Below are 10,192 nucleotides of genomic sequence, written 5' to 3' on the forward strand. Positions count from 1 at the left end.
GTTTTAATTGGGGATCTCTGATGACACAAAACCGTGGTAGGGTGATTAGTGCTAGAATTATTAAAACCCTTAATGGAGAAACCCCCTCCATCCACAAATCTAATTGGAGCTATTCTCGATTTAGAGATTGATTTAGGGAAAGCATTTTTAAAGGGAGTCTTCCTTGGTCTTTCAATTTCAAAAGGACCATTGTAAAAGGGTAATTCAAGGGATAAACATAGATTATTGTAACATAGTGTTACTAGTTCGATGGTTTTAATGGTCATATTCATGTTAACAATTAGAAGATGGTTAAAGAAGCTTAAGGCTGATTTTATAACTTATACAAATTTACCTATTTTGTTCCCTAAAATTCTTAAAAAATCATTATTGCGTAATTCAACAAGAATTTTTTTGAGTGATATAGCTCCATTGACCATGCATGAATTTAATTGCGAAGGACGAAAGAGGGTTTTCCATCCCCAGTAGTCAAACCCTAAGCCCATGAACTCTAATAAACCCTTATTTAGCAATGAATTTCTTAAATTTTGATTACCGCATTCAATAGCTAAGAACTGATCAGGAAGGATGTCAATTTTTACCTGGTTATTGAGAGAAGACACCACCTAGTTAGAAATTTGTTCAGTCGGGATCCCCCAACCTTTCCATCATGCAAAAAACATTTTGTCATTGCAATGCATTTGATACATATCTACTGTTTGGGAATCAATATCAATGATTATCCCGCTGGGGCTAGCTTTGGGTGATTTGCCAGCAAACATTTTAGTAATGGAAGCCAAGGGCCTGTTTCTCCGATTAGGTTTTACAGAACCTTCCTTCCACCCAAGGTTGGGATTTCATCTAAGACAATTTGATTGCCCTTCTTCCTTGTTATTTCGGCACCTTACCAACTGCCAATTTCGATTCCTACCTTGGAGCGAAGGAAGGGGAGCCCTAGCTAAATCAACCAGTGAGTATTTTGTTTTTGCAAAGAAAGCTTCTTGCTTGATGATTCAAGATTTTACTCTGCTCAGTTCGTCTGCCCTAACATGACTAGCCAGAACCGCAAAATGATTTTCATAGCCTTGATAAACACCTCACAGAGGAAAGGGATGTTCGCAGAGAGAAAAAGACTTGATTCTGCCTTTTGCACGCAGAGCCATCGCTTTTTTTAATTTTTTATATTATTAATTTGAACTACTTCAATTAATAGAAGAATATTAGTGTATTAAATATTTATTTAATTTGTGGATAGATTTATGTGTCTACAGCTTCAACAAACCTTTTCTATTTTTCTAAATTTATATAATGAAATTGAGTAGAACCCATATCATGATATTAATTTGAAAGTGTGCCTTTCTCATTAAATATTTTATCATTAAAATCTAAATGGATATTGTTAGTATAAATGGGTGCATAATCGGATGTATGAGAATCAATAGATTAGATTATGTAACCATTTGGGTATCCAAAAAACCTTAAGTGAATCTACAACGTAGACAAACTACTCTTAGTCTATCCATGAAAAGTCTATGATTAAGCTTAAATTTTGAACATATGAGACAAATAGAAAAATAGCTAGAATATGATTACCAAATCTGCAATCTTCATTATAAACTTTAAGAGAAACAAGAGTATAAAACATTAGCATCATTCTTTGCATTAAACAGATTAATAAATCATTCAAAAACCACATAAATATAGAGGATAGTTACATTCTTCTTGACTGTTTAAAAACAAGATTGTTATGACAATTAAAAGAACAAAAACATAGAGATATTAGCAACCTTCATGTTCATCTGAAAATTATTTTGTTAATAAGCTAAAACATGTAGGAAAACTTGGATATAATAGAGAATGTAAATGCATATATAAATATGTACACATACAAAAGTCACCACATATATGTAAACTTAGAATATACATACATGTGATACACCTCTTAATTGTCTCATTTTGATTCTTCTTTCTATCAATAACTGTTGTATAAATCTACATTTTGTCCTCATGATGAAACTGAAATGTTTAAAGGAAAACTACTCATAATTATGCATAGATCTAATTTCTTACTTATTATGTCTTCTTTAAAAATGTATATGTTCATATATATGGGTATAATAATATATGCATATATCATTGTATACATATATGTGTCATACCTTAAAAAGATGTTATTATTATTAAACAATGGTGTTATGTATGTATATGATTGCATCAAGATGCATTTTTTAGCCATGTAGAATAATAATTATAGGATTGTGCATAATTTGAATATAGTAGTTATATTAATGTGAAGTTTCTTCATAAAAATTCCATGACCATAGGCTCATTATTGTTTGATGCATTATGTGTGGGTTAAGCTATGTTTATAGGTAGGGGTGTCAAATCTGGAACAACAGATAAGGATGATTCTCCTTTTTTTTAAATGTGTTTATAAAGTGCTTTGGCCAAAGCCTAGCTCATTAAAATAGATGAATTGCCTAGTGAATTTTACTTAGTATGTTTCTCTTCTGCATCTTGATAATATGTCATTGCATACTCATATAGTAGATGTGCATGTAGATGTATTAGGCTACACTATCATTTCCATCCTATCACTATTTCCAGGAAGCTAGACTCTTCATGTAGGGTTGGTGATTCTTCAAGTCAAGAAGAACTCTGAGGAAGCAAAACTACTTTGTGATTGAGTAAAAAAGTGCCTAGGCCATGTTCTTGTCCTTAGCTAGCAGATGACCTTGTGGTTGGTAGGGAGAAAGTATGATTGTATTTATAATTATTTGTATCTTGTAATTTGTTATTTCCTATTGTAGCATCATAAATTGTACACCCTTGCTAGAGTGGTACAATTCTACGCTTAGTTTAGCACCCGCCTTAGTGTATTTGCATCTTGCATTGTAATTTCCATTTAAGCATTTAATTAATTAATTTAATTAAATATAAAGTCATATTTCATCACTCCCCACATCATAAAATTGGGCCCTTTACCCTAAGTGTGCCCCTTTTTATTTTATTTCTTCAATAAATCATTAAATCATAAACCCTAATTATGTCCTATTTGGACCTTTAAGGCCCGATTTTGCATATCAAAATATTTTGAAACTAGTTGTAACTTTGGGATTTTCTCTAATATCATCATATCTAATGACCCTAAAAATTTGGTGAAAAGTTGGTCAAACCATGTGCACTTTGCACACAGTCCCCGACATTTTTCCCAAAATTTTGGGAGCATAATTCTATGATATTATAATGCTTAACCCCAAGAAATTGGTGGGAAATTCAAATCCTAGGTCGGCCTAAAAGATGAAATTAATATCTAGGGTTTCATACATAAGACCTCTCTTTCTTCATTTGAAAAAAACTAAGATCTAAGATCTAAGAGCTTGTGAGCATAAGGACCCTTCTATGTAGTGAAAGAGAAGCCTATGTTGAGTCTTCAAAAACATTCAACAACATTCATCAAGTATTCATCAAGTATTTGTCAAACATTCATCATCAATTAGGAGCCTTGAAGACATTGAAGAATAATAGGAGATCACTGACTAACGATTGGCTTGTACCCCTCCCTTAGGGGTTGGGTATGGCTTCATGTTATTTTCATGTCTTTCATTACATCAAATTGCATATTTACATTCATTCTTTATATCACTTTGTATCATTGATTTAGATAATTTACTTTGTCAATTAAAATCATTTAGGGTTTACTCTTTAGGGTTTCTCTAGATTGTTTGCATTTCATCCTAGGATCTTGTGCACACACAAGATTCTTGCACACACTATTTTACTATACAAATCGACTATTTGTGGAGGTGTAAATCACCAACACAAGGGTTTGACTAAGGAAAAACCCTATATAGCCACTTGAACCCTCTCTTTTTAGTTTCAGGTGTAGGTACAGGCAGGCCTGGAATTTGACAGTCACCCCTACCTGTCATATGAATTTTTGATGATGCTTTAGTCATTTCAATGCCTTTCATTTGACGTTTTAAGAAAAATATTAACTATCAAAAAATATAAAATTAGAAGAATGAAGCCACACCAAAATGCAATGCACATCTTTCTTGGGAAGAAATAAAAATCATTGTCTTAATGAGAAAATAATGATAAATTAGTAATATATGCAAAAATCTTAAATTTACTAAACAAGTTTCTAAATTAATACACTATTATATACTATATATTAACATTAAATGATAATCAATTAATAATTTCTAATTTAGTAATAATAAACATTAAAATTTTAAAATTATATATATTATGGAAAGTTTCTATAACAATCTTATTAAATATATTTAAAAAATTAAATTGACTAAGTTTCTAAATTCATATATAAAAAAATAGAATATATCATAAAAATTCATATTAAAATATTTCATCAATTATATTCTATCATTTCAATTATGACAAGTTTCTAAATTCATATGAAAAAATAGAACTATTCTAAAAAATCATATTAAAATATTATAAAATTAGAAACAACTACATCCTTCCATATTCTAAATCCTTCCATTTCAAAATGTTCTAAATAAATTTGTACTTTTATAATAAACATTGTAAACTAATATATATATTACCTACTATGTTTTTTTATGGTTTATTTATAATTTTAAGTGTTATCTATATGGTTTTAGAAAAAAATAGCATGTCAATGCATACATTCTACTAATTTTTTAAGCTGTCAAATACGGTTCAAAAGTGAAAAAACAGTCATTTTACCTGTCAAATTCCAGGCTTGGGTACAGGTACCCGAAAGGCTTCCCAGATCAGCAAAAGACACAAGGACAACCCTAAGGTCTCAGACTACCCCAAATCCATCAAGGACATGGGCATGGCACCCTGGTCTTACCCAAGACAGGTGTGTGGCACCCTAGTCTTGCCCAAGATAGGGGCGTGGCACCCTAGTCTTGCCCAAGATAAGGGTGTGGCACCTTGGTCCTACCCAAGACAGGGGCGTGGTGCCCTGGTCCCTCTCAATTTCGGTGATTTCTGATAGGGTGAAATATCAGGATCTCAGGATTGTAGTCCTTCAGTTGTAGGTCTTTGTCAAATCATCAAGGATAAGGGTGTGGCGCCCTAGTCCTAGTCAATTTGGCTCATTTTTCAACAGCAGCTACACATTCAAATTCCTCCTCCTTCTTTTCTTGCAGTATCTCAGTTTCAGATCTACAAGTGTATGCAATTTTAGTTCATATATATTTCATTGTTCATCTCCTAGTCTAGTTGATCAATCACACCCTATTTTTTTACATCTTCTCTTCATATACAACAAGAGGACTAGAAACCCTAAGAGACAATCCTTGGCTCTCTCTTTCTCACAAGAAGTAGCCAAAGTGAGCTATCTCCCTAGGCTCTTTCATATTCCCAATGTGTTGGCTAAAGTGGGATAAGGTCCTAGTCACCCGGTATCGCTTTTTCCCCCCCACACCTATATTTCTATCATCATAGCAAGTGGTCCAACATCTTTGTACTTAAATTATTGTATATGTTCTTTCCTAGAATAAGAACTTAAACTCCATTGGAAATTGTTGTACAATTTATTTATATTTATATGGAGCATCTGAGGATAATCAATATTTGATGATGTGTTAAATGAGTTAATTAAATATTTTTATAATTTTATTTCCAAGGTCTTTACAGAGACTCGAGTATTGGGGTAGCAGGGATTAGGGTGTTAAAGAGATAATGCATATTTTATATCCTAATTAATGATGCTCGATAAGCCAAGGCTTATTGTAGGTTGAGGGTCAGGGGTGGGAGTAACCTTTTCACTTATGAAACAGGTAATCTCAATCAACAACATGTGGAGGACTTAGGTTTTTCATCATGCTTAGAGTTTTACTTTGTTTAGTTAGATGAATTATACCTTCTCTCTTTTCTTAAAGGCCACAATGGTGCATCAAGGTGTGATTCAGGAATTGGGTAATATGGGAGCCCCAACCCTAACAATGGAAACATGGAGTGTTTTATTCCTTATCGACATTAACTGTTTTGGCATTCCAAGGGTTTAGTTTAGGTGTTTTTTTTTATTTTCATTTTTCACTCACTCAAACCCTAGCATTCTCAACTTGAAGGGTTTACATCATAAAATTGACATTAAAAGTCACTCAAACTTGAGGGCATGCATGGGTGGGGGTGAGCTAGGTGAAAACTAAGAAGCCTCAAAATCCAGACCCTGCACCTATGGAATGACAAGGAAGAACCCTAAACGAGCTACACAAAAAGACCAGAAGGCAAAAAAACAAAGACAAGAGGAGGAGCATAAAATACCAAAAGGACATTCCCAACACAAGAAATAAAAAGAAAATTTTTTTTAAAAAAAAGACAAACAAAAAAACCAAAATAGTGAAACCCTACCTCCAATATCAAGAAATCCTAGCTTCCTTGACATCTAAAATGCGATGTATGATCAAAAATCATTGAACCATCTCTTGTAAAGATGATATTTGTGGCCTTAGTCACAGGGAGGATTCTTTAAGGGTCCAAGAATTAAAAGGTAAAGTGAGAAAATGAACCAATAGTGCTTCTTTTATAGGCAGTTTGATTGATGTCATTGGGCTATCTACTACATCAAATGTAGTCAACGATTGAGGTCAGAGGTTGGGAGGATGAAAAAATAAGAGACCCATTAGGGGTTGGGGTTGGGGGTTGGGGATAAGCTACGATGTATTACTAGATGATCCTCAGACCCTCAACACCCAAGCCTGAAAGGGAAAGGAAATTGAGGATTGAGGGTTTGAGGATGATGGCTCCAAATTGGGACTAAGGCTCAATGCCCAAAAAGAGAAAATCCTAAGGATGAAAGACAAAGTGAGGATCAGGGGTGATGGGTTACCAATTTGATTAGAAAACTCATCATCCTCGATGTTTTAACCCCAAAAAACAAAGAATCCAAGGGAATGAAAGAAGAAGACACACAAAGCCAGAAGATAAGAAAAGGAAACTAAGGGGGGAACACCCTTAGGCAAAAGAAAGCTAAAAGAGAGAAAAAAAGGGGGGTTCTGATTTGGCCAACTAGTGAAGGTGGGTGTGAACTGTGAAGAATAATAGGACCAAAGCGTTGGCCACTCATTCTTTGAGCATGTTGTTAAGGGGTTCCCCATAAAATTCCCTAGTAAAGTAAAAAAAATTAACAAATGACATGCACAAAAACTGTAAAATGGAAAGAACCACATCCAAAGGTGTTTTAGTGGACTTGCTTTGGCAAATACCTTGGATCTATAATCTCCCCTATGGGTCCTCTTATGATTTTGCCTATGATTGAATAGATTATTTTGTACAATGGGCAATTGTGATTATAATTTCTAAGAACTTGCTTGGAAATGAAGAAATAGAAACATAAGATTTCTGCAATCCTTTCGGCAATCCAAAGATTAGCAAAGATACTTATCATTGAGTAACCTTAGACAAATGTATTAATATGACAATACTTTTTTATAAAAATAATTGTAGACGTATAAATCTGACCATCTCATTAAATCCCCTTAATTCCTCTATTTAATTAAATAAATCACCTTAATTTAATTAAATCCCCTTTCTCATTTAATTAAATTCACATTTTATTAAAAATCCCCTTCCAATTTGAATAAACCAAAATTTAATTTAAATAATGCAAGTTGTCATCCACTTTTGGATTAAATCACTTTATTTCAAAAATATAAATCCAAAAATACCTCCCACTTGCATTCTCCTAACAAATCCACTTGCATGATTAATCCTCTTCTAGATTCTTCTAAACACCCTAATTAGCCTAAACCATCTCTTAAACATTTGCACATTCCTTAAGAGAAGTCACTTCTCAAATTTTCCTCAGTCTTTGAAATGTATTAAAGGCTTTATGTCTTCAACAAGTTAACCCTAAAAGTCTTCCTAACCATTAATGGTTAATCCAACCTCAACCCATGGTTAGAGACCTTCTCTCTAACTTAGCCTTCATTTAACCCAGGTGTCTCATCAAGCACTTGTTGTTTTGACCCTAGTTATCTTATTAACCCTTTCACAAGATTTTACCCCTTGGGTAAAAGCTTTATCCACTGGTTAACCCTAACCACATCCTCCTAGGGTAACCCTCATGTTTTCTCAGGCATTTAATGCCTCTTACATCCCCTCTCAAGCCACCTCTTGTTGACAATTGTCACCATTTTATTGGTGAAAAATGTAAAGATGGATTGAATAACTTTCAATCCTAGCCCTTGTAAAGATTTCTCAATATTAACCACCCCTTTCCCTATTTCTTCTATAAATAGGACTCACTTTCTTCATTATCCATATCCAATTTTTCATGCATCTACACTATACTCTAATTATATCAAGCATTTAGCCTCTCTTTGATAATAGCATTTTAATCATTTAGGAGCATTTTAGGATTAACAATTTTAATCATGAATCATGTTAGCATAGTTAATTAGTTTCATTACCATATCATTATCTTTATCATAGCTTAAAATCATATCTTAGTAAGCTTTGCTAGATCTAGAATGCATTGTATATAGATCAATATCATTTTTATCACTCGTTCTTGGAGTTTTCATTCCTAAGTTAGTTGCTCAATGATCTAAGAGAAACCATTGAATTGAGGGATCCTATGAGATAGAGAACAACGAGACACATCTTGGGGATTAACTTGTTTAAATGAGTTTAAGCTTAGTTAGACTTTGTACTCAAAAGTTTCATTGGTATATTAGCTTTTGATTTCAATTTTCATATTTCGATTACACAAAATCTTGCATACATTTTTGTCACCAACCATGGGGCTGAACCCCATTTTTAAAATCATTTTTGTACATATGTTGAAGATAAAGTTACGTTGGAAACACAGAATAGCACAACTACAAGGTTCTTTAGCGCATTCAAGCCATCATGTAGCGCATTGTACTCACTTAATAATGTGTTCGAAGGACACTTTAGCACATCACAGTTCCATTTTAGTGTTTAGTTTGTCATGTTTTGTTAGTGTGTTAGGTCTTTTGTCCAGCGCATCTAAGCATTAGAGTAGCGCTTGTAATTTGTTCTTTAGTGTTTAGGTATCATTCTCTAGCGCATAGGCTTTGATGTTTAGCACATGAGGCAAACATATATTTTTGTTTGTAAGACAGAAAGGAAAAATTAGGTTTGCGAGATCACCATATCAAATTGACTTGCTCAAATAGGTTTTTGCAAGTTTAACATTTGTCTTGCAAGTGTTGGAAGACTTAGTATAACTTCTAACAATCAATTTTCATTTGGAGGCTTTAAAGGAACAAGAAATCATTTCTTTTTGGAGGCTTTAAAAAGAACAATCAATTTTGTTTTTGCAAAAATTTTAAAAGGAACAATCATTTTTTCATTTGGAAGCTATAAAAAGAACAATCATTTTTGCATACCACTTCAAAGGCTTTCAAGTTCAAAATCATTGTTATCTTTTTGCAATCCATTTTTGTTGACCAGGATTTTATTTTCAAAAGTTCAAATTTTTTTTTCTCTCTTTTCACAAATTGCTATCTTGGTTAAAAGGAACCTCATGTCTTTTGGAGAAATATCTCCAAGGTAGATTTTAGCAAACAATTGAAATATTAGCTAAAAATAAAGAGTGTATTCCATGCTTCGAAGCTGTTAGGTATATGCTCTCCCCTTAATTGGGTGATCAAAAAGACAAAAAACCCCTTACTTGCTTTCTTTCAATTTAGGATTAAGATAAAACCTTTAGTAGGCATGCCCTCTCGAGGTTCCTATAAGGCCAGTGTGAGGGGAACAACCTATTGGAAATTTGGAGGAATTGATTATGTGTTGCATTAATGTTTTGTCATTGATGTCGACACTAGTTGTTTTGGTTGTTTACCAGTTTTCGGTTGGTTCCGGTAGAGTGGTTGGATTGTGATATTGATCCAGTATGATTTGGTTTGTTGAATTGGTTTGGATTGGTCATTTATAGGTTCCTAATGTGTATCACAATCAGTTTGTTTGGGATTTGATGACTCAAATGCTATCACTTGTTCTAGTGAGCCTTTTGGTCACCAGTAAGGGTTTTATCGACGGAGCTTTATTGAAGATCTTTTGATGCACATGATAAGTGGTATTGGTGTGGCTTCTAGATGGCTTTCAGGATACTGTTGGTTATCTTGTTCATGTTCCTGTTGATTGGTGTTGTTGGATTTGGTTTATGATGACCTATTTTGGGTCCAGTCTTATTCTACTAGGTTATGGGCTGGTTTATGTAACGTGTTTGTGGATGATCCCGATG

The sequence above is a fragment of the Cryptomeria japonica genome, chromosome 8 (genome assembly GCF_030272615.1).
Source record: "Cryptomeria japonica chromosome 8, Sugi_1.0, whole genome shotgun sequence".
Lineage (NCBI taxonomy): Eukaryota > Viridiplantae > Streptophyta > Pinopsida > Cupressales > Cupressaceae > Cryptomeria > Cryptomeria japonica.